Source organism: Zonotrichia albicollis, chromosome 1 (assembly GCF_047830755.1).
Source record: "Zonotrichia albicollis isolate bZonAlb1 chromosome 1, bZonAlb1.hap1, whole genome shotgun sequence".
Taxonomy (NCBI): domain Eukaryota; kingdom Metazoa; phylum Chordata; class Aves; order Passeriformes; family Passerellidae; genus Zonotrichia; species Zonotrichia albicollis.
Genome location: NC_133819.1, coordinates 149378028 through 149403093, shown reverse-complemented (window position 1 = coordinate 149403093; position 25066 = coordinate 149378028). Strand labels below are relative to the sequence as shown.

Sequence of the window (25066 nt, the reverse complement as noted above, 5' to 3'; positions counted from 1 at the left end):
CATTGTCAGATGGTAGATCAAAGGCGAGGAACGCCTTGTAGATGAATCACAGAATCATAGAACAATTTAAGTTGGAAAAGACCTTAAAGCTCATCAAGTCCAACCTCTAACCTAGCACAGCCTGGATGAGGAAAAGTGTTCTCTGAAAAGAGGGAGTTAATTGACTGTGTTGGGTACAAGTGATGAGACATTGTCTCCAGATAAAAGATACAAACTCAAAGTGCTGAGACAGTGAAGACAACAAGCAAGGCCTCTAATTTGAAATTCCTGCATTATATGTAATAAAACCCAGCTGTGGTGGGACTCCTTCACTTGTTTGAATACTGAAACCTGTGGCTGGGATGGGAATGGACAAGGATATGCCTGGAGCTACTTTGGTCACCTCACCTGCAGGTAGGAGGAACACAGGGGCTGCACCATCACTCCTGCCTTGCTTTCCTCCCAGAGCCAGGTGCCTGCTGTCTGTACAAGCACAGGTGCTTCCCCCAGAGCAGAACCTGTCAGGATATTGCATGAAGAAATGTCAGCTAACAGAAATGGTTTTATAAGATCCAACACAGAGGTAAGCCCTTTCCACAATGCACCTGAGCTTTCTTTCTTTTTTTTTTTTTTTGTGGTTTTTTTTTTTTTTGTGTTTGTTTGTTTTGTTTTTCTTTATTACAACCAGGAGATCCAAGGACATCAATCTCCTTTGTGTCTCCTCTGGGACTCTTTGGAGTTTGAGGGTTCAGCTGGAGGCAGAACAGGCAAAGCACAGAGTGTTTTACTCTTGGAATAGATGTTTCTTGTGTGGACTTCTCTGAGTTGAGGTTACCTTAATAAAGGGAGCACCAGGAATGACAATCTTCCTTGCCTGTCTTAGCCAGTCTTTGCTTCTTTCTGGTACTGCTGTTGCACTTACTCTCTGATGAAGTCAATGGCAAAAAGCTATTTTTGTTCACAGGGTAGTTTCATAGGACAATTCTGGTTGGGAGGAACATCTATTCCAATCACCTGCTAAAATCAGGGTCACCTGTGGGGTCAGAGCAGCCTTCTTAGGGCTTTATCTAGTCCAACTTTTTATACTTTTATTACAGAAAGTGAATGGCTTCTAAAATTTTCTGAGTTGTAAGGACCAGGGTCATCAGGAACTTTCAGAGAGAGTTTTGAGAGTGAGGCAGGAGGTCTGGCAGCACCTGCAAAAAGCATTTCCATGAGGAATTCTGACAATGGAGATATCCAGGGGAAACTGGCAGCAACTCTGAGAGGAGGGTGGTGTGCAGAGCAGGACAGAGGTGAAAATGAACTTATCAAAAGCCCACTTGGGCTGTCAAGGGCAGGTTTATTCCTCAGCATAAGTGGCTTTCTCTGGGGATTTGTGGAATACTCCCTGCAGGGGGAAGGTTCTGTTTGCAGTGCAGTGGGTCTGGCTTGCCCTGTGTCTGTCCAGGCACATGCCTGTTCTGGGAGATGATGCCTCAGGTCAGTGATTAATTCTGTCTGGTTTGGAGACCTTTTACCACACCTGAGATAACTCAAGGCTTACAGGATGGTGTTTGGAAGAATCATCTTGTTCAGCAGCAATAATCAGCAATTACTAAGAAAAGATCACCTCACTTAGTCATTTCCCACTGCTCTCATCTTCCCACCAAACACTCTGTTTATAAAAGCTTTTCTTTCAGGACCAGTGCCACTGATAATCAGAACCCTAAGCATCACAGGAGCATTTTAAAAAGAGTTTGAGGGCCAATTATATAAATGTTTCCTCTTTTGTAAAACAGCTTGGGACTTGTAAACATATTAAGTCCACATATCTCTAAATAATTCATGATGATGAATTATTTACTTGTGTAAGCTGTGTTTTAAGTAAGGAAATATTTTTTCCTAATATGAGTGAAATAAAGATATTTTAGATAATTTTGAAAGAAGTATCTGCATTTTCACTCTTTTGCTTTTTTTGTGTTCCAATTGATTTTTCTGATGAGTGTGTTCTTCAGGAGTGGCTGATACCAGGTCTGTAGTGTGTGAAGGTGACTTCCTCAGCACCAACACCCACAAAACCTTTCAGCAGAATGAGGCTTATCAGAAATCAAGGACTCCACTTCATGTTGTAGATGTGTGAAGGGCACGTGTTGTGACTTAGAATTTCAGAATCATTGTTTATTTTACAGATGAAATTTAGGATGGCAACTTCAATCTATGTGAAGTAAAGTAAAGGTGAATGCTGTTACTATGGAGTCCTTTATATGATGCTTTTGGGTTTGAGCCTTATTTATGAGATTAATTTTATTATATTATATTTTATTATATATTTTTGTCTCTTTTATATATATGTATATGTACATATATAGATCATTCTGTTGCATTTTCTTTTCTCTCCCCTTCCTTTTCCTCCCTAACAACAGATGATTTTGAAGACAGCATGAATGAAACAAAATGTTGGCATGGTCTAGCTGAATTTCCTGACAAGATAAACATTAAGTTAAATGTGAGACATATGCCTTAGTGTGTGACTGTAATTTTATAGGTTCTTTTATATGTTATGGTTGGCAACAGAATCCCTGTAGCTTATTCTGACTAGAAAGAACAGTATTTCTTAGTCTTAAGGCAGATACATGATTTAAAAATCTGTGTGTGCTACCAGCTATACCATGTGAGTGCTGAAGTGTATCTGGGTTTAAGCACTGTCCATTCCAGTTCATCTCATAATCAAGATGGTTATTCAGCCATGGTGCATTTGTGATGGGGATAATGTTCTCATCAGAAATCCTCTTTTCTGCCTTTGTCCCACCTCTGGAGTTCAGCTGTGTGGAGGTGATGCCCCTCTGTTTGCTCCCACTGTGGAATGCAGGCTTGCATTGGGTGAGAATATTTCCTGTGGTGGCAGCACAGGTACAAAATTAGAGGGATATTGGCTCTAGCTCATCCTGTGAGACTTTAGTTAGATGCAGCCTGACCATCAGAGGATAAATGCTGTGCCCTACCCCAGCCCCTTTAATTTTGGGGACCACTCATATAATCTTGGAGTACTTTGAACTGCAATGAAATTTGCTCATCCCCCCTCACATTTTACACAAGGATCCCCATGCTGAAATGACATTGATAATTCTTCTATCAGGTAATGTTCAGGCCTAGGAGTGCATTTTGTCTGAGATGCTGATCATGAGGGTAATTTATTTCAGTTTACTTTAGTAGATTCAGCTTCATTCAAAGTAGCCACCAGCTTTCTTTCTGTGGACAGGGCAGAGAAGTAGATACTTCTAAGGTGCTACCCAGATAACTCCTTTAAAATGCATGCTTTAGGACAGAGAAATCATGCTCAAGCTTTGCCTTCACTGTCTGAACATGAGCCTGGGCAAATAGTTGAGGAACAGCCATTTACGCTGTAGATGTATGTCCTTTTATTGAGTGTAAACTTATTTATTGTCAAAATATGGAACAGGGGACAGACATCCTGAGCCTTATCCCTCTTTTCCAAAAACCCCTCACACTTGTCTTTATGGCATAAGTGATCTTTTGTTTTCAGTCAATCATACACATTCCTACTACCTTTGCCATTCTGGTTTCCAGTCTGTTCTGGCATTTTGGAGGGCAGGACCACGTTTCCTGTGATCTGTCATCACCTTCCTCTGTGTGATGCCCCACTCTGCACTCCTGGCTGGTTGCTGGTCTAGGACAGGGGAAAAATGGTGAAAAATTCCCAGCTTTTCTTCACATTATGCATACTAAAGGATTTTGTTTCTAAGATGTAATCAGGGAATAAATGGCATATTTGGCAAAAATGTAGCTTGTTCAGAAGCAGCTTTTGGATTTGAAAGATGCAAAGATCCATGAGCTATCTTGGATAACAGAGGCACTATAACTTAGCCTGGTGCCCAGCTGCAGCAGGACATCACTGGGGTGCACAGATGTTGGGAGAAGGGGACTTTAGCCCAAGCAGAGCAGCCTCTGTTCCTTGCTCCTGAGAGAGCTGCTTCAGAGACAGCTCATGCACACCTCTGTAGTGGTTCAGAGACGCAGGACCCTTTGTTTGGAAGAGTAATTTAGCACTTTGTGTGGGTGCATTTATGGGAACGTACAGATCCTCTCAAAGAAATAGGCACTCTTCTGGTATTTGCAGAGGTTATAGTTCACATTAAGAGGAAAAAAAACCCAAACTAAAAACACATTTAGTGGAGGAAATTTCCCTTATTCACCATCAGTTCTTATTTGTACCTTAATAACTTATTCTGTGTGGGGAAAGGAGTTGAAAGCTGGTTTCCAAAAGTATGAAGTATGTCTAGTACTTAGTAAATCCACAAATTTTTGGAAAGAATTGCACCTGAATTCTTACAACTGCTGTTAGAGTGGCAATAAGAGAGGCTGAGGATGTAAGGACACAGAGCTATTGGAAATTGTCCAAAGGAAGGTCATGAAGATGGTGAAGGGCCTGGAGGGGAAGGCACTCAAGGAGTAGCTGAGGTCACTTGGCATGTTCAGGCTGAGGAAGAGGAGGCTGAGGGCAGAGACCTCATTGTAGTCCACACCTTCCTCATGAAGGGAGGATGAGGGGCAGGCACTGATCTCTGTGGTGACCAGCAGTTATGCTCAAGAGAACAGCATGAAGCTGTCAGGGCAGGTTTGGATATTAGGAAAAGAGTTTTCACCCAGAGGGTGTTTGGGCACCGGAACAGGCTCCCCAGGGCAGTGGTCACAGCACCAAACCTGACAGAGCTCAAAAAATATTTGGATAATGCTCTCAGTCACATGGTGGGTTTCTTGGGACATCCTATACAGGGCCAGGAGTGGGACTCCATTATCCTTGTGAGTCTCTTTCAACTCAGGACATTCTATGATTCTGTGCTTCTATGACGTTAAGTCATCGCTGTCTCCATGAGAACTCTCATGGAATTCTCCTTTTGTTGCTGTAGAGCCTGAACTTCCCGTGTGTGTGGTTGCAGATTTATCCTGCCTCACTCACTGCAAGTCTTCCTGGCTCTTGCTGAAGTCAAGGAGAGCAGCAGTATACCAGGTAAATACCTAAAGCCTGAAGTGTGTAGAACTGAGGAAAAAAATCCAAAAGATTCCAAGGAGTAAACCAAGCCCCTGGCCCATGGCTGCCTTCCCCCACTCCACACACAGGCCTGTCACCCTGGATGGTGTTTGTAAGACAAAGTCACTGTGCCTCTGTCTGCAGCTCCCAAGTGTCTCACACCAGCATCTCTCACAGCAGCCACTCTCCAGCTGGGAATGTGAGTGCCAGCGCAGCCTGGGGTGCCCTCACCAGCTGTGCCTGGTCGTGCAGAGGCTGCTGAGATGCTGCTGATGCTGACATGCATGGTTGTAGCCACCATAGAAATTTGTGACCTTTCTCCAGCTTGTGATTAGACAGTTGCTGCACAACTCTGCTGGTGCCCTGCTCATCCAGTTGTTCCTCTCTGTAGTGGATGATATGTTCTGGATACTTCCAGAAATTTTCACTCCTGTGTCCTCTTAGATGTGTGAGGGTTCCAGTTGTTGGTTTCTCTGGGTCTGGATTGAAGGCACTTGAGACAGTGATTCAGTGGCTAACCGTGTCTTGTTAGCCATTTTAAGACTAAACTATCCAATTAAGAACTGACACCTGGATTATTTTCCCTTTTAACCAACAACTGATCCCAAAGAACTGCAATGCACTCTTCTCTGCCCAATTACAAAATGTCACCCAAACCCATGAAGAAGGAAGGAGTATGAAGAAGAAACCCAGGGCAACACCCTGTGCTCTCCATCTTGCTTCTATCCACAACATACTGAAAATCCCAAAAATCTAAATTTCTCACCAAGTGATATATAGATATTGCTGCCAATATGTAAAGAAGACAACTTAAATGGTTTTTTCCTTCTCTCTCCACCACTGTGCAATGCTCTACCCAGTGACTCCTACTCACTTTGTTTCTGTGGTTGCTCTGGCTGGATCAACCACAGAATCCTAGAACAGTTTGAGTTGGAAGGGACCTCAAAGATCTTCTCATTCTGACTCCCCAACCACCTTCCATTAGACCAGGTTGCTCAAGATCTGCAGGTCAGGAGGGTGGGTTTTCACCAGGAATCTGAACTAATCATTTAAACATTTTGCTGCTTCATTCTGTAGCACTGGAACTGCTGAGGTAGAAGACAAACTCCTCCTTTTTAATTTTAAGGGCAATATTTATCTTGGTTTGTTTATGATTATTTGTCAAGTCTCAGCACACCTACTGTAAGCCTCAAATCAGTGTTGAATGCATCCTTTTTTTTTCAGATCATTGATTTAATGATCAACAAAGTAATAAAGATGGTAGGAAATGCAGAATTATTATGCTTAGGTGAGACTTGTGGCACCTTGACAAAGCTGCCTGAAAAAAGATGAAATTCTCTGTTGATGAATACAAAGTAGTGTACAATGGAAAGTATTAACTTAAGTGATTCATAGCACTTGCTGGTTTAAAAATAAATTCTGACTACTTGAGAGGAAAGAAAGCCTTCAGAAAACCTTTCTGTGTGTATGGGTACCTTAAGAAATGAAATCTCTTGAGAATAAATAGAATATTTAGTGTATAAGAACTGGGATGAAGATTATTTGTGAATAGAAAAATTAATCATGCCTTTTTGTTTTCTCTACAGTGAAATATTTGGCATTTAAAAATATTTTAACCTCAATTAACATGAACCTGTGGGAAGTATTGATCTAGAATTTGTTTAGGGCAAAATATGGAAATTAAGGGATCCAGCTGGAAAGTTCAGAGCTTGTTTGTTTTAAAACTCTTTTTTAAAATGTCAAAATGTAATTGTTTTAGAAAAAGAAGCTATTTACATTTAAAAACATCTTAAATGAAAAATGTTCATTCACTGAGACACAATGTTTCTGATCCATCAAAATATTTTTATTTCTGTCAAAAAGTTTTGTGGGAAATAGAGGGCTTTCATTTGGAGTCTGAACACAAACACCCACCCACTCACAGCCTGAAGATTTCCTGCTATGGGTCCCATGGGTGTGTTCTCCACAACATTGCAATGCCTCACCAGAATCGTGGCCTCTGCTGAAGAGCTGCATTTTAATTTGGTCACTGTCTCCCCAGGGTCCCCATCACACAGGCTGGAGGCTCCAGAAGGAGGTGACCAGAATTCACACTGGTTTCTGTGCTTGGGGTTTGAGTAAAATGAATGTTATTTCAGCCAAGAATTAGGGAAATGTTTAGCTGAAGAGTGAGGTAATAATGTTCTCAATTTCTGTGAAGTTAATGGAAAAAGCTTCTTGTTGGATGAGGAAGGTTTTCACTCCTGGTTTTGCTATCACCATGTGGCAAGCTGGGAGCAGTTGTGCTCTGCAGAACTAACTGCTGAGTGCCTACAATAACAGAAAGTGAAACAATTTACCTTTGTCTCTTTTATTTTCCTAAATACAGGGGAAAGATAGCATTCTGTGAATGTCAAAGGCATGGCTTTGAATGTGGATTAAAAATAAACCCAAAAAACTTTTAAACCATGTAGTTTGCAAAAAATTAAACCAAATCAAACAAAACCAAAACAAACCCCCTCAAACTAGGAAAAAATGTCAAAGGAAAATTAAAAAAAAAGAAAATGGGTAAGCAAGGGAAAAGGGCTCCATTTGTGGTTAGAGGATGAGTTTAAAATCAGGTTTTAAATAGAGGCTGAGGTCAGAGGGACTAAGAAAATGGTAAGATTTCCACCTGGTTAATTTTTGTATCATGTATTAGCTGAGAGAAAATATAACAAAACACACCTTCTGGAAAACACATTTTTTTAACTCTTCATTTGCACAGAATAGCCCAGATTGGAAGACACGTCCAAAGTTCATTCAGCCCAGCCTTTTGTGAGAAGGGCAGCCAAGAGGGGATCATGGAGCAACCTGCCCAGTTACATCTGAAAAACATCCACGGATGGAGGCTCTACCATGACCATGCAGGGTTGTTCCAGGGACTGATTATTCTCACTGTAAAAATTCCTGTTACACAGGGATTAAACCTTTTCTGGTGTAAATTGTAACCATTTCCCCATCCCATCTCCATGTGGCTCCTCAGGTAGAAACACTGTCCTCTTTGTAGTTACCCAGGAATAGTTACTGGACACGTGGGATGAGATTCCCCCTGAGGCTTCTCCTCTGCAGGGAAGAGATTTCCCTCTGTGGTTGCTCAGAGATGAGGTCATGGCACTCCTTTGGAGCCTCTCCCATTTTTCTGTGTCTTTCTTGAGCTGTGGGGACCAGAGCTGGACACACTATGATCACCATCACCACTCCCTGAGTGGAACCTTTTAGCCAATTTCCTGCCCATCTTGCAGACCACCCATCCAGTCTGTATCCTGCCAGCTTGTGCCACAGATGCAGTTTGTCTAGTTTGTAATTTCAGGATGATTTTCAGCTTTTCATTGAAGCCTCTACCATTGTTACTGTTGCCATCTTATTGCAGGGGTTCCATACTGTTGTCTCCTTATGGCAAAAGTTTCAAAACTTCTTGGTGTCTCTCATGGAGAGCTCCTCAGACCACTGCCACTTTCTTCTTCAAAAAGCAGCCAGCCAACTCCAGTTCCCTTCTTAACTAACCACCTCACTCTTTTGTAGCAGTCTTCATCTCATTGGTCACAGCTGTGGCCTGTTAAAGTCAGGCCTGTTCCCAATCTTTGAAAATTGGCCCAGCTGCAACTCCTTAGGGGTGAGATTACTTTCTACACTATCTTTATTTTCTTATATTCTATCCCCCTACATGGTACTGCAATGTGGTATTTGTCTCCAGTATTCTGAAGTGAAAAGGTGAACTCCAGCATCTATTTCTTGGGTCATAAACCCCTATCTATATGTAGATATGTTTCTAGGGTTTAATTTTTTTCTATGTTTGTTTCTATCAGTACTGAAATTCTTAGGTCATAGTGCACATAACACTAGGCTTTAGTACATGGAACATGTATTCTGCATTTGCTTTTTAAATGTCACAGTGCCTTCCTTGCAAAAAAACACTCACAAAATCTGGGTTTGGTGCTGCATTAGGAAAAAAAAACCCAGGAAAAAAAAGATTAGGGGGAAAAAAAAGGAAACACTCTACCCAACCTGTTAATTAACTTCCTTAGGATTTTTTTGGCTTTGGTTTGTTGTTTTTTTTTTTTTTTGTGAAAATTAAATTTCCGTTTATTCAATGTGCAAGAAATAAGAATGTTGAACTCTATGTGAAAAATGGAGAGGAAGAAATACAAAGGTACTGCAGAATGCCAGGGCTCAGCATATGCACAGAAAAATAAGATACTTGTGACAATGGAAAACAAAACTAGAAACATTTTTTTTCTCTTCTGTCTGCATGGTAAAATTGTCCTATAATAAATCAATTATTAGCAATCTCTTCTACAGGGCTCAAAGGAGACCCATCTGCATTGCCACAGTTGGTTAAAACATTCAGTGTCTCTCTCAAGAAAAAAACCCACTGTGCCATAATAGGATTTAATATTTTCCATCATCATGAAGCTGTGATTGTAAACGGTAATTGTTAAAAGCCCCAGTGTTCACAATGACAGGTTTAGAACAGGAAGGCTAAAGGTAGCAAAGTTCCAATGGGCATTTTCTTTTCTTTTTTTCTTTCAGCATAGAAACACCTCTTCACCACTTGTCCTCCCTCTTTCCCCTCTTTGCCAGCATCTTCCATGGCCCTCCCCAGGTCTCATGTAAAATGGAGGCAGAGTTGTGAAAATTCCTCTCAATATAATGGACTTCTCATATTGCTTGGGCCTGTTCTTATGCCCAGTTCCCTTAAACAGATTGTCGCAGAAACAGGGAAATTTTTTCACAGCCCCTCCTCTGAAATTGTGTTGTGTCATTACTGCTTTGTGTTGATGTGCCCAGACATAATTCCTGACTGGAACACGTCCTGACTTCAGTGGTTCTTCAGCAGGTTTGTCCTGCCCATCTCCAATTTCATGGACAGGTGCTGACCATTGCCTCCTGCTGTCCTGCAGTCTCGTCCTCTGTCCTTGTCTCTGCTGTCCCTGCATGGGAAGCTGCCACATTTCTGTCACATCTCAGAGTCAATCCCAGCAAACCACCCTGCTGACTGCCAGATACTGCTCCCAGGGTTTTACCTTTTATTTTGCCCTTCTTCCTATTAGACAAGAACAAAAAGCTGTGATAACTTTTCTCTGGTTTTGGAGGACAGTTCTTCCCTTTCAAAATTAAATCTCGTTTTCCCCTTTCATTGAATTTGGGAAGGATGTTCTTGAGCTGGGTCTATCCTTGTGCTTTTTTGTGTCTAAGAGGCTCAGCTCCTTCTCTCTGTTGATTGAATTCTCTGTCTCAGTAATCATGTTCAGCTCTGGGTGCTGAACAGGTCTGAATGCTGCAGAAATAAACATCATATCTTTACTGAAATCTGCAGCCCCTTCATCTGAGGTGTGCTTCAGATTTTGCTGTATTTTCTGGAAAAATAAGCTAGATTGTCCATGTCCTTCTTTTCATTCACTGCTTTCCCTCTCCACACCTTTGTTCCCTACCTTCCAACCTATAAGCAATCTGTGTTCCTCAAAAATCTCATCATCTTTCCCTAGAAAGGCAGCTTTTTCCCATCTCTCTCTCCTCTCCTGTCAAGTTCTAACCATGCAGACCCCCTGGAACCAGCAGTGCCCTTGTGGCCAAGAAGGCCAAGATATCCTGGGGTGCATTAGGAGGGTCATTGATTGCCAGCAGGTTGAGGGAGGTGATCCTGTCCCTCTGCTCAGCTCTAGAGAGGGGCATCTGGAGTGTTGTGTCCAATTCTGGGACACAGGACGGGAGAGAGATGTGGAGCTCCTGGAGCAGGTCCAGGGGAGATAATGAAGGGAATGGAGCTAATTAGGAAAAGCTGAAGGAGCTGTGGCTGTTCAGCCTCGAGATGACTGAGAAGGGGCCTCATCCCTGTCTGTCAGTGTCTGCAGGGAGGGCTCAGAGCAGGGACCGGGCCCTGCTTGGTGTGCCCAGCAATGGGACAAGAGGAATGGGCAGGAACTGATCCCAGGAAGTTCCGCGTGGACATCAGGAATAATTTCTTCCCTGTGCAGTGACCAAGTGCTGAACAGATTGCCCAGAGAGGGTGTGGAGTGTCCCTCACTGGAGATATTCCAGCACAGTCTGGACACAATATTGTGCCTGTGCTCTGGGATGGCCCTGCTGGAGCAGAGAGGTTTGACCAGGTGAACCCACTGTGGTCGCTTCCAGCCTGACCCATTCTGTGATTTTGGGATTGATTCTGTACTGAGGTGGGGACCAATTTTTACAGGCAGGAACATATTCTTATCTCTGCTGCCAGCTGCCTTCTGGAAAGACCCCATCCTCTTTTAAACCAGAGAGGAAATGGCATTATTAAAAATTTTTCCTTTCTAAGTGGTCACAACTAATTATGAAAGCTACAGCTACTGTGAGATGAGCTATTAAATGCCTTGAACAGGTTTCTGAAGCCTGTACTAGAATGGGATGAGTCACAGTTGCACCAGCTGACTGCAAATGAGTGGGTGGGAGGGGAAGAGGCCCTGTACTTTGTGGGCAAGGTGGGAACAAAGAGCTCTCCACAGGCCTGGGATATGATCTGGGGTGAGTGACAGCTTGCAGCAGTGAGATGGAGGCAACAGAGTGCTTGTCAAAGAGGTAAAGCCTGAGCTTTTAAGTTAAATCACACCTTGAAACCATCCTGTCTGAATGAAGGAAGTGGGAGATCAGCAGAGGATTGGTCAGGCTGTGAGATGCCATGTAGGATTTAGTCTCAGCTTCTTGGTCTGACTGCTTGTACATAGCTCCTTGAGCACCAGCATTAGGAAAAAGAATGTACTGTGATTTGAGTCAAATCAGAAAACTCATTCAAGCTTCAGTGTTTAAGAGCAATATGATGGAACATGGGTAGATAGTGACAGGACTGCCTGTTACTAGGAGTAAGAGTTCTAAACTTAGAGAGGAGAGATTACATGTTAGGAAGAAATTCTTCACTGTGAGGGTGGTGAGCCACTGGAATAGGTTTTCCAGAGAATCTGTGAATGCCTCATCCCTGAAAGGGTTCAGGGCCAGGTTGGATGGGGTTCTGAGCAGCCTGGCCCAGTGAAAGGGGTCCCTGCACATGGCAGGGGGTAGAAACTGGATGGTCTTTACAGTCCCTTTCAACTTCAGCCAATCTGTGATTTCAATGAGTCTACAAAACTGTCTGCATCCGTGGCCTGATACAGAGGCTCCAGATGCAAAATTCAGTTCTGGACTGGGTACATACCAAAGATTTGGTGAAATTATGGCAGACATTTCTCATTCTCCACCATAATCTTGCAGAGGCCAGAGTTTGTTGTGTCTGATTTGCAGCAGAACTGTGCAGATTTGTTTCAGTGAGGATAACATCCGGACTGATAAAACCTGAGTGTCCTTTCCCAGACTAAAATCCTTCAGCTGCTCCTCACCAGACTTGTGCTCCAGACCCTTCCCCAGCTCTGTTCCCTTCTCTGCATATGCTCCAGCACCTCAAAGTCCTTCTTGTCATGAGGGCTGTGACACTCAAGGCAGGATTCCAGGTGTGGCCTCACCAGTGCCCACAGAGGGGGGCAGTCACTGCTTTGGTCCTGTTGACCACATTATTGCTGATACAAGCAAGTCAGTGCTGCTTATTTTGGAAAACTCACCCAGCTTAGACTAGGCGTGGTGTTTTCTTCTCTCTCTGATGAGATAATGCAGAGACAACTATTTTTGGCACATCTTACTTGAGCTTTTGAGAAGTCATCTGGCCTTTTGAGGTGTGCAGATTGACTTGCTGCTTTCAGTGTGGCATAGGATGGAAAAATGGGATTCAGACTTGCAGGTGACAAGAGTGAATGGAGAGTCTTGAGCCAGGTTTAGCATGGGGCTAACAATGAATGTTGGGGAAACAGGAAACAGGAAACTGTGGCCAACTCATGCCGGGAGGATGAAGACTCTATGAGAATGTTGTCTCCTTGCAGTAAGAAAAAACAATCCACACTGACTGATCTAGTTAAAAATATATTCTGGAGAGGTTAAAACAATTCAGACAGACACATCATCAATAACTGATTATTTGTAGCTAAAATTAGGCCTGGAATTGGCATTTTGTATCTTAATTAAAACAAAGCTATCTTTTTAATATCTTTTGTTTTATCAATGAGCTGTGACAACTTTGAGCAGACATTTCCTAGTGAATGTTAATCCCTCAGTCTCTTTTGATTAGTAGATGGGATTACATTAAAATTGATCCTCCTTCTGAGGTCCATTTGTGTGCTCTGTCTCAGTATTGAATTACATGGCTGGCCCTGTGCCAGGCCCAGGTTCCCCATTGGGACAATGAAATCACAGCCACAGTGATGCTCATTTGTGTTTTACAGTATGCCATTTATTTATCACTAAAGGCTCAGGAGACTTTATGCCTTGGTGAGACATTATTTAGGCTTCAGATCTCTGTAAAACCTTATTACTCTCTTCAGTTCACTTTGTACTGAGATGGCTTTTGAAGATAGGAAGGGGAAGGCTAGGGAAAGAAGAAAAACAATGTCATATTTAAAATCTTGCTGTGTTGAGTTTTCTTCAGCTGTACAGGGTGTTCTGAGGGAATTGTTGAGTTTCAACCTGGGAGAAAAGATCACTAGAAAAGACATCACTGGTCAAGCTCAGTGTTACAGGTTTGGAAGCTTCAGTTTGCGACTGTATAGATCTTGTTACAACATGAGTCCCTCTGGCCCATAACTGGGCTTCAGACAGCCAAACCCTGGAAGGAGCTGTTCCTAAATTGTGCTGACCTGTTGCAATTGCTCTCTGAGGGTCCCTGTGAAGCTGGTGGGAGTCGGGTGGGACATGATCCTTACAAAATTCAGGAGCAGAGAAGAACTGCTGTTTTCTGTTTCAATGTTCTTTCTTAGTAATTGAGAGTAATTAAAGCTATGAACAATTCTCCCCAGGGGAACTGGAAAAAAAAATTCTCAAAAAATAACAGAGAAGAGCTGTTGACAGTCTGAAAAGCTGGACAGCTTTCCATTGAACTCCCTCCCACCTTTTCCATCTGTAGCTCTTGTCATCAGCCAGCAAGCTGGCCAGGAGACAGTGATAGATAAATGGTGTGCAGTCTCCTAAAGTTCCAGATTACATCTTTCCTTTCCTTCCCTTCTCTTCAATTTCTTCACTTATATGCTTTAATAGCCAGCTTTTATAAAGGGTGCTGTGTTGCTTGGCTTGTGCTGTTGTGATCTGGAAGATATTTTCCAGCATCTGACTGGTTCACTAGGGAATTACATGAACATTTTGTAAGAGTGTGAACTGAGCTAGTAAAGCATCATTCTGAGCCTGCCAAGGCTCAAATGTGGAGTGGAAACATCTGTGTGTGTGTATATATATATATATATATATATATATATATATATATATATATATATATATATATATATATAAAATTTAGGCAGAAAATATAAAACATTATGGGATTCCATACAGTGTTGTAAACAATATTCTGTTCCACTTTGCTTGTGTGATTTGGCATTTCTCAGAGAACTAATGCTCTGTGATAGCTGTAAGAAGGATGCAAGGATGCTGTGCTTGAGTGGAAATAACGTGGGATGCGAGTGATTGATGTTGCTTGAAATGAGGAATAGAAGAGACTCCAGATAGCAGACTAATTATGTAGCTTGTTTATTTTCCAAGGAAGGTCTCATTGCTAAAACTGGTGTCGAATGGAGAATAGGGATCAGTTATTCACTGTCTTGGATCTGTTTATTCTTACATCTGCAGGTCACTGAATGCCTAGAGATGGGCTGGTGAGGGTTTCAGAGAAAAAGACATGTACACATATATTTTGTAAAAGTGTCACCTTGAATCCACAAACCCACACTGATTTTTTTTTTTTGTATTGTGATAGCCATACCCAGGTAGATATTTTGTCATCTTTTATTGTGCTTCAGCCAATATTTCTCCTGCACATCTCTAAGTTTTCCAAGTACATGAAGTGCTACACAGCATTGTGTGCTTCTCAAAACTATACAAAAAACTGGGAGATGAGGCGTAGGTGCTAGAAGTTTTTTTTTTTTTTTTTACTGTGATCTTTCCACTCAGGAAAAAGCAGCCTTAATTAGACTGGTTAAGAACTGATAGCAACCTTTATCAAGTGAAGTTGATGATGATAATTCTGTCTTGGAACTATAACACGAACATGAACATATGTAGCTTTAAAACATTCTTCTGCCTTTGTCGTGCACTGAGACAAGAAACTTCCAGAGTGAATCTGAAAAAGGAACATAGGATAACCTACAGTAGATTATGACTGAAGGAAAATAAACTAAACCCACTGATTGTTTTCTGTACTTCAAATTTCTTCATAGTGCTGTGGGAGGAACATTCATAACCCAGTTTCTTCTGTTTTGTATGGACATTTCCAACATGATTTCCAATGACTTCTCCATGCTGCTCTTTTCCTGCAGAATCTGGGTCTTTCCACCCTATATCTCCAAAGGCACCATGGTATCATTTTATGTTATGTTATTTTGAGACACTACCTTCTCTTGCTCTGCTCAAGGTAGTCCGTTTCATCCTGATAGCTGACCAAAAAATGAGGAATTTATTTTTTCTTTGCATTTCATAGTATTTCTTCAGTCTCATGTGGCCAAATCTCTTTGGACAAAGGATTGATTAACTTCATTTCATTTCATTTTCCTAGCTTTTAGTGGCTTTCTCCCAACATAAAAGAGGCTTGTGCTAAGCAAACCAGTTCTATTTTTTGCCTACCTAAACTGCATGCAAGCTGGAAGTTTCTTCTTTATGCAGCAAGCTCCCTGCTGTTATACTGAGCCTTGGAGAGTCTTGGCTTTCCATCCCCAGGCTCTGTGGCTGTGCTCACCTGGCTTGTAATACCCGAAGTGACTGTTAAACCATAATGCTTCAAATGCTGTTTTCAGCTCAATTATTTATTTGTGTGATTGGGAAGAGGCTGCAGATCTTTTGACTACTACCACAAGATCAAATAAAGTAGTAGATCTGTATATATTTTTGAAAGCACACTGATCCATTGCTTAAATTTATTTAATTTTGCTAGAAATGTGAGGAAACATGTTTTGGGAGCAATCAGTCCAGTGGTGCCAGCTCCGGGTTTGACAGACAGTGTGAATACTGACTACAAAACAAAGCAGAGTGATTTGGAAGATGATGTGGGCAGAAAAGTCTAATCCCCTGAAGCTTTGTTTGTATGGATTTAGGCATGAGTTTGCACTTTTAACCTGTAATTCTCTCTACCCTGGTTGTTTTGCCTTCAAAATGAGGTTAGACTGCAAATGGATTTGAGCTGGCTGCTGTGCAGCTACCTTGACCTCACTTTTGCCTGGAAAAAGCAGATTTTGTTTTTATAGATGTTTCAAACAAGTTCACTATATAAATACTTTGTACTCAACCACTGAGACCAGATTTTCCACGTGGTACTGAAAGAGAACATAGAAGGCAAGTCATGCTGCCTTTAATTTGGTATATTTCATAAGTGGAAGGGTATTTTTACTTAATGCTTTTCTAGAGAAACATCATATCAGTTGAACTCTCTGGTTCAAGGTAAAGAACAGGCTGATTTCTTCATGATTTATAGTAGACAACAGTAAATAATTCCCTCATATAATTTTTATGGCATCTGAGCTACAGCAATGCTGTTTTTCCTCTGATGGTGGTACGAATAAAGTTAACTACTTTAAACTGTGGTAAACCAAGCTGATCCCTTTTCAAGTCACTCCTTGCTGCAGGCCACTGTCCTCTTTGGATCAATTCAGAATGAGGTGACAGAACTTTGGGGCAAATTGATTGCCAAAAAGACTCTAATGATACCAAAGAATATGAGACAAAGCAAAAATTTCAGCATCTGCTTCAAAACAAAAATTCATCCTGATTTGAAATATGAATATACTCCCATGAACATTAAATTTTAAAGAGTTTTCACTAATTCTGAGTATTTTAAGGTATTGAAGCTGATCTCCAAGTACAGAAGCAGAGAAACCTTTTTTCCATACCTGCATTTCCAATAAAAAGTTGCTGAAGCCCATGGAGAGGGACATTTTACAAGAGCATGTAGTGAGAAGCCAAAGGGCAATGGCTTCAAATTGAAATAGAAGAGCTTTGGATTAGGTATCAGGAAGAAACTATTCACTGTGAGGGTGGTGAGGCCCTGGCACAGGTTGCCCAGAGAAGCTGTGGCTGCCCCATCCCTGGAAATACTCGAGACCAGGCTGGATGAGGTTCTGAGAAACCTGGTCCAGTGGAAGTGTCCCTGTCCATAGCAGGGGATTTATAACTGGATGGTTTTTAAGGTCCATTCCAAACAAAACCACTCTGACCCTCTCTGTACATAGCTAATGTTTGCAGTCAATCATTTTGTGCAGACAAAGTGCCTTCTTGAGGTAATTAAAAAAAAAAAAAACCAACAAAATGAACTGCTTACTTAAAATCATCTATTGCTGCCTAAACTTTTAAAAAAACCACCAAAACTCAAAACACCATGAAAGCTAGTCTGTGCTTGTTTTGGCTGGAATAGGGTAGCTTTCTTCCTAGTAACAAGTCTGATCTGAAGACAGAGACCCTCTGATGCCAGGGCAATGTGTTTATTGCCTTGAATAAAATCAGCATTTCACCTGCTATTTTTTCAGAATGAAGCTAGCTGCTGTGTGCAGTCAATAGCTGCTGCGAGAATAGTATCCAGATGGAGGGTGAACAGCTCTGTAGCAATTTCAGACATGAAATTTTGGTTTCAGTTTATCAACATTTAGCAATTTCTTAATTATAGTACCCAGCACTTTACCTTTTCAAAGCACTGCACAATTATTAACAAATTAATTGCTGCCTCATTGCCCTGTGAAATATGATGATAGTTATTTGATTATCTGGTTCTCCAGTAAATGAAAGTAACCATATTGCTTGTAAGACTACATATTGTATATATGTATATACAGTAATATATATGGCCTATATATATATAATTCAAAGAAAGTTTTGCTAAGTGAGGGCACTGAAGCCACCCTTTATGAATTTGTTTATTGGAAAGTTTATTCAGTGTTACAGTCAATTTCCTGTATTTTGGCAGATTATTTTGGGAGAGCAGAAAGAACAAAGGGAAGTTTATCCTGTAATGGGAGCAAAGAATCTTCTTTTTGTTCATGTGGGAATCCACAGTGGTGGGAGAAAGACTGAACAGGCAGAGGATTATCATTTCTGCAAGGTTCTTCTGAAAAATGGGGGAAAAAAGGAAATAATAGAATGATTTGGTTTGGAATGAACTTTAAACACCATTTATCTCCAGTCCCTCTGCCATGGGCAGGGACACCTTCCACTAAACCAGGCTGCACAAAGCCCAGTCCAACCTGGCCTTGGACACTTCCAGGGATGGGGCATCCATTTCCCTGGGAAAGCTGTTCCAATGAGGATAAAATGAATAATGTTTAAAGTATTGCAATTAGTGGGACTATAACTGAACAGATGACCTGAACTTTTTTTTTTTTTTGAGAAAGGAGAGCTTCCATTTTGTTGATATTCTTTCTTTACCTTCTACAAATTTAAATATTTCCCTGAAAGAAACTATGATCTAACATGAGGATTAATTAAACAGTTAACCACATTTATCTCCTTTCCACAGGAGATCACTCTCTGATGGGGGTGGGGGGAGAAGGGGGGTTCGGGGATGTTTTATAACGAGTAATGGAAATATGGCAGTTTAGGGAATTAACAAAGTGTAGTGGCTGACGCAAATGTTTTTTCTATTTATAAGACTAAATATGTTCAGCTGTCTGAGCTTTCAGAGCTAAACATTGGGAATGATGGACCCCTAGTTCCAAGGCTGTACAAACAGGCAAGGGGAAGAGTTGCTTGCTGAAGGTAAAGAAGGGATCAAAATGACATGGGAATTGCTCAGTTCCTAATAAAGTTTCTGGTTTTGTATCCTCCTTACAAAGTCTACCAGTTTTTAAATCCAGGTACAACTTATTAAATGTATTAATCATATTTAGGTATATTTAGGGGGTCCACTGATAACTTTGCTCAGTCTTTTTGGGGATTCAGGTATGTGTGTAGTCTTTGTGAACAATGATGAAAATATATTTAGATTGTTGGCATGAAAAGTCAGCTTCTCTGTCCAGTAGGTTTTCTGTGCTTCCTGTTGTCTAATGGATCCATGCTGATTTGGCTTAATAAAGTGGGGGAATTAGAAATCACCAGTTGTGAATTATGCAGCCATACATCACTGGAAAGAAATATACTGCCTTTGTGCCTGTTTGACCTCTGAAGCACCAGGAGAAAATGACATATTCATCTTTGAAAATTGCCCTCTCTCTTTTTTTTTATTTGTTTGTTTAGTTTTGTTTTGTTTTTGTTTCTATTTTTTTTTTTATTGCCAATGTGTTGTGTAAACCACAGCTCTGAGTTCCAGAAGTTCCTAACAAGTGCATTTGGGTGGTGCCTTCTCCATTTGATGTTGCTCACACAATTTTATTCTTCATGGTGGTACAATCCTGTATCATGATACTTTCAGACTTAAGCTTTGTTTTTCTTGTGTAGTTTATTCATGCTCATCTCAAGCTCATATTTCAACACTTTGGGAGCCTCTAACAAATTGAAGATTTAAAGTTTCCAAAGGAACAAGGGATAGATCATCTTCCCTGACAGAAAAGTACCTGGAGGTCATGGGGGTTAGAGAATAGCAAATACCTCCTTAGTCTTCATTACTTTTGAGATTGTGGGTTCACTGTGTGAGGCTGTGGGTCCTCCTGAAGAAAACACTTTAATTCCTTAACCATTCTTTTGTTCATTGCTCTCATTTCTTGGTGAATTTATTCCACTTCCTTGGATCATTTGTGCTGTTTTTATTTGTAAAAGCAGGTTATGAATCTCTTTATCCAATAGCATGTCCCTGTTCTCCAGACTTTATCTGGAGGTTTTTTGCTAGAGAGACTGAGTCAATGATTTGGCCACTAAATGTTCATGCCAGATTTGTCTCTTGCCATTGCAATAAAACTGACAGCAGGTGTCTGGGTTTTTTGATCTTGTTTTTGTTTTTTTTTTTTTTTTCTTTAAATTAATTAATATTCCCAGCTGACAAAACCCTCTAGCAAAAAGGATGGTTAACCTCTGAGCCATGTTTATGCATATGATATTATCTCATTCTCAAGATGTAATTAATATTCTGCTTCATGGGGTTAGGAATAAAGTCCTGAAGGTTTTATTTATTCTATCACTTTAAAATTTAGCATTTAGCATCTCCTTTCAAAAGATTAGTGCAGTGTTGTTGACTAAATGGTTCAGTACATCCTTTTTATATAACCCTTTTGCTGGGCTGGATTCCAGATTTTCTTGATTTCATATGTTTTTTATCTCCTCAAGAGAGATTAGTTCTATGTTAATTACCATATTAGGGTCAGCTAAGTTAAAAAATATGATTTTTGACTTATATAACCTTAAAAGCACTTTACCTGATAACATTTTTTTAATATTTGATGTTTGAATACATTTGGGAAAAGGTTAATAATATTATTATTTTTTAAAAAGACAAACATTTTCACATATTAATATAAAGATCCAGGCTTTTGTGTTTTTGTATTCTGTGGCACTTTTTTTTAAGGAGACTGTCAATACTGATGAGAAGAGAATAAGTATTAATTCTTCCCTGAAGCTCAGAAACAGCCACTGGCAGATTTTCAAAAAATAAAGTTCTGCTTTTTGTCCCTTCCTACCAGAGCTAGTCAGATTGTATTGATATGACCCAGAGCAGAATTAAGCCATTTTATGCAGATAATGCTTTATTAAAATTTATCACATTTAGCCTTTAAAATTGTCTTTAATTCTTTAATGTAATTGTTTGGGTTTGGTTTGTTTTTGTTAGACCCCTTGCTCTTTGGCCATGCTGTCAGACAGAAGCTGCTTAAAACTTACAATTGTAGCAAAAGTTAACATGCAGATCCCAGCATAGATCTGCCTTTGAAGTGATAAATTGACCCAGGTCCAAGCTGTTTCCCAAAGCAGTCATGCTGTGTGCAATATTTTTTATGTGTTTCACAGAGGAGACAGGCAGCTTTCTGTCATTCTTCAGCTTCCTCACAGGAGAAGGCAGAGGGGCAGGCACTGATCTCCTCTCCTTGGTGACAGGGACTGGACCTGAGAGTGTGACTGGAGCTGTGTCAGAGCAGCTTTAGGTTGAACATTAATAAAAGTTCCTTCCCCCAGAGGGAGTTTGGGCACTGGAAGAGGCTCCCCAGGGAAGGGTCACAGCACCAAGGCTGACAGAGTTCAAGGAGCATTTGGACAACACTCTCAGGAACATTATAGGATTGTTGGGCTGTCCTGTTTAGGGCCAAAAGTTGGATTTAGAGATCCTTGTGGGTTCTTTCCAACTCTCCTTCTGTGATTCTGTGAAGGCTTAGAACAGAGATAATCCTTGATCAAAGCAATACAGATTTGGAAAGACTTCTTTTTCCCACCTGTAATCAGTGCTATGCAAAGAAAGTTCCAAAAGCATTCAAGGAAAGATTTCAGGTCTAAAAACTTCAGACTAAAATAATGAGACTGCAGTAAGGATAAGTGTGGATTTATAGTAATTTGCCAAGATCATCAGCCAGGTTTTCACTTTGCCAATTCCAAAGCTCTTTTGTTAAATATGAGCTGAAACAGACTTGTGGCATGAGTTAGGAATGGCTGGTGAGCCTTTACAGAAACCAATTCAGTACCTGCAGCTGCTGAAGTACAAATTGCCTGGTGTGCCGGAGGAAAAAGGAAATTGTTGAAATGTCATGAGAAAAACAGTACGTGAAGTAATCAGCTGGGATGTGAGCTTTAATTGTAGCCATTGTGTCAAGTGAGTGGCATTGATTCTATGGAGCTGGGATGGGTTTGGTTTTGGTTTTCTGTAAAATAAAAGCACAAAGAAACTAAAAAAAGTGTCTCAATACAGAAACAAATGCAGATCACAACAAAATCAAAAGGTTGCCCAGTGTACATGAAATAATTTTTCCACCTTGAGACAGGAGCAGGGTGCCAGGCTATTTTGTACTGAACAAACATCTGTGCAGGAGTGAGACTGTGAAATGAAGTTTTGGAAAGGATACAGGGACCCCTGCAATCTCAGATTTGAAGAGCTAATCATGGTTGCTCCAGATCTAGCCAAGATCAAGTGGAAAGATCCAAGAGCTGAATAGATAGGTCATTTCATCAAAATGTTTAGTGACTAGAACATCCACTGCTGTTTAGTGAATAAAAATGATGCTTTTAGTAAGTCTTTGTCTCTTGAACAATTACCCTGGCAGAAGTGATGGAGAAAAACAGGCAGAACTCATAATAGGAAAATTCTTTTAAATTTCATAGGGGATTTAAACATTTTTGGAGTTTCATTTGGTTGGAAGTGTGGCTCTTCAATTCTTTGAGCAGCTACCCCAATCCATATGAAAATCCACTCTATACTCACAGGCAATGAACAGATATTAATTTAATTTCTTCTCAGATGAATTATGAAAATGTGGCATTTCTGTATATAAACCCCAGAAACTTCAAATTATACAGAACAGTAAAATATGTATCTTCAGAGACATCTGGCAACCAACCCCATGCATATACATTATATTTTCTGTCCAAGAATATCTGAAACATTTTAGTCTTCAGTAGCATCAGACAGCCACACGACACCTTGGAGATCAGCTAATGATGATGAAAAATGTAATTTGTTGGACAGCTCTCCTGATCTGTTTGAACTCTATGGAACAAGAGCTCTTATGTGCACAAGAGAGGAATTTTTCAGTGGAATTCCACATTGACCTTCCACGGGCAGCAAAGGGTTGACATAAGTCTCACTATTCTGTCTGCAAGAAATATTTGCTTTTAATGCTCTTTAATTCAAATGGTGACATGAATGTCTATTAATGGCAACTTAAATGAAACATCAAAAAAAAGAAAGTCCAAACCAAGAAATATTCTCTGTGATTCTGGAACAATAATCACATTTGTGAGATTTATGCTGGTTTTGAAAAATTCTTATAGAGAAAGGCAGAGAGTCTGGTACTGACAAGGCTTGCTGCAGGAGCCCAGATTTTAGTAGAGATGTACTTTGATTTCTAACTGATTTTTCTTCTATAATATGTTTCAACATTGTTCATTTTTGTCAGGCTCATTAAACTTGAGGGTTTCCTTTAAGGGGTTGGATGTGAACAACTTTTTAAAGGGCTGCTCCCTCAGTGGCAAGTACCAAGGCTTGGTGAAGTGGGAGGTGAAACCACAGCCTAAAGTTCCTGGCTGCAGTTTGAAATATTTTCAGCACAAATGACAAAAACCCCCATTCTTAAAGCTGCAGGATCTGTTTTTCAGTATTGACATATATTTGTTGAGTTTATACAAGTCTTCATTCACCATCTCTCTATGCTTTGGGGAAGCACTTGGGATATTTTCAGATACTGTAGCTCAGCTGTGGAAAAAAACTCTAAGATTATCACTTCTGTAGTGGAATTTGCTATCCATGCTCATAAACAACAGGAATATGTTCTTCAAAACTTTTAGATTTTGAAATTAGATATCATAGAAAAAGCAGCAAGCATGGAAAGAACATAAGGAATTCTCCTGTACTCACAATATATAAATCTAAATGTGTGTATGATTTTGTGCAGGTGTATTTTTGGCTGTATGCACTTGTGTTGGTAGAAATATGATGTGAGAACTCATGGCTGTCCCATCCCTGGAAGTGTTCAAGTTTGGATGGGCTTTGAGTAGTGTGATCTGGTGAAAGGTCCCTGCCCTGTCGTGGCAGGGAGTTGGAACAAGATGAGCTTGAATGTCCCTTCCAACCATTCTGTGACTCTACATTTCTTCCTTTAATGTTGCAGTGTGTTGCAACTTCCTGTTTTACTTCCTAGTCACTTCCCAGGTGTGGCACTACCTCTCTCCCTTCCCCCTCGCCCCCTTGCTGAGTGAGTTCTGTCAATCAGGCTTAACATTCCAGCAAGGCCTCGTGTGGTTGGTCAGGTTCAAAGGATGCCCTTCAGGTCTGGGGGTCATTGGCCTGCCTGTGTGTCCCTCGTCCCTTGAGACCCTGCCCCTCCCACCTGGTTGGTGCTCACCTGTCCCTTTCCCTCCCCCTATCCCTGAGCTTAAAGGTCAATCAGGCCATGTGGTCGGGATTCTGTTGGAGCTGTTACCTAAAGGTTCACACGTCTGCGACCATGGAATGAAACTCTGGATATAAACCCTCTGGTAGAATCCGTCTCCTTTCCTCCTCACCTTGGCCTGAAGCCTTCCCACCTGAGGTAAACTGAGTTTCTAACCTTGCCTGGACTTGTTCCAATGCCTGCTGCCGCATCCAGCCAACTAAAGGCATCTCTGGGGTGAAATACCCCAGTTGTCGCCTTTGGCCCAGCAGCAAGGGTCAGACTAGCCCAGGCACAATCTACCTGGTAATATTGGGACTCTTATTCCAATACTTTATTCTGTAGCAAACATACCTTGAATAAGCCTCATCCTCAGCCATAGCATTTCATGTATTCCATGTGGTCAGTTCACTAAGAAAACCTTTAAATTCTATATATCTTCACATCTTGCTTGCAATTTTTAAATACCCAGCTATTCCGTCTCCCTCCTGAGGACTGCAGAAGTACAAATTGCTTCCTATTAAAACATTTAGCCACCTTTTTGTAGTGACAGAACATTCTAGGCTGCTGGCAGGCAGAGAGGAATGAAGATGTTGACTTCACAAAGTGCAGTGTGTAGATCCCTCCTGTGTGCATTTCTTGCTGCATTAAGGTGGAATAATCCACTCACTCCACACAGCTGGAACATTATATGTTTCAAAATATAAGAACTTTGTGTGAAAATTTCTGGGTAGAAGGAGATGGGTGTTGCTTTGATGCTTTCAGGTGTTGACTGTGTATGGAAAGATTAAGAATTTAATTATGGATTTATCTAAAACAGAGTTATATTGAGTACTTCAAATTCAAGACAAGCTCCATGATGTTTTATCTCCCATCTTTGTTGGTGAGATGCCTGGATTCATATCTCCATATTGGCATTCCAGGTTGACACAGCATCTGGTGCAAGGGCTAAGCTTGGCCTTCCTTTACTAAAACTCTGGTTGGAGCATCAAGAGTGGATTGTTTGGTTTGAGGT

General features: G+C 40.9%; 1 protein-coding gene across 5 annotated transcripts in view; it reads left to right on the top strand.

Annotated features, from left to right (window-relative positions):
* Window positions 1-25066, top strand: part of FAM135B (family with sequence similarity 135 member B) — a 200287-nt gene that overhangs the window by 7897 nt on the left and 167324 nt on the right. The window contains exon 1 of one of the 5 annotated variants that reach the window (XM_074557450.1): window positions 4902-4990. The exons of the other annotated variants lie outside the window; for them this stretch is intronic. The gene's annotated coding sequence lies outside the window, so the exon portion shown is untranslated. Of the gene's footprint in view, window positions 1-4901; window positions 4991-25066 lie in introns of those variants that run through there. 5 annotated transcript variants of the gene reach the window in all.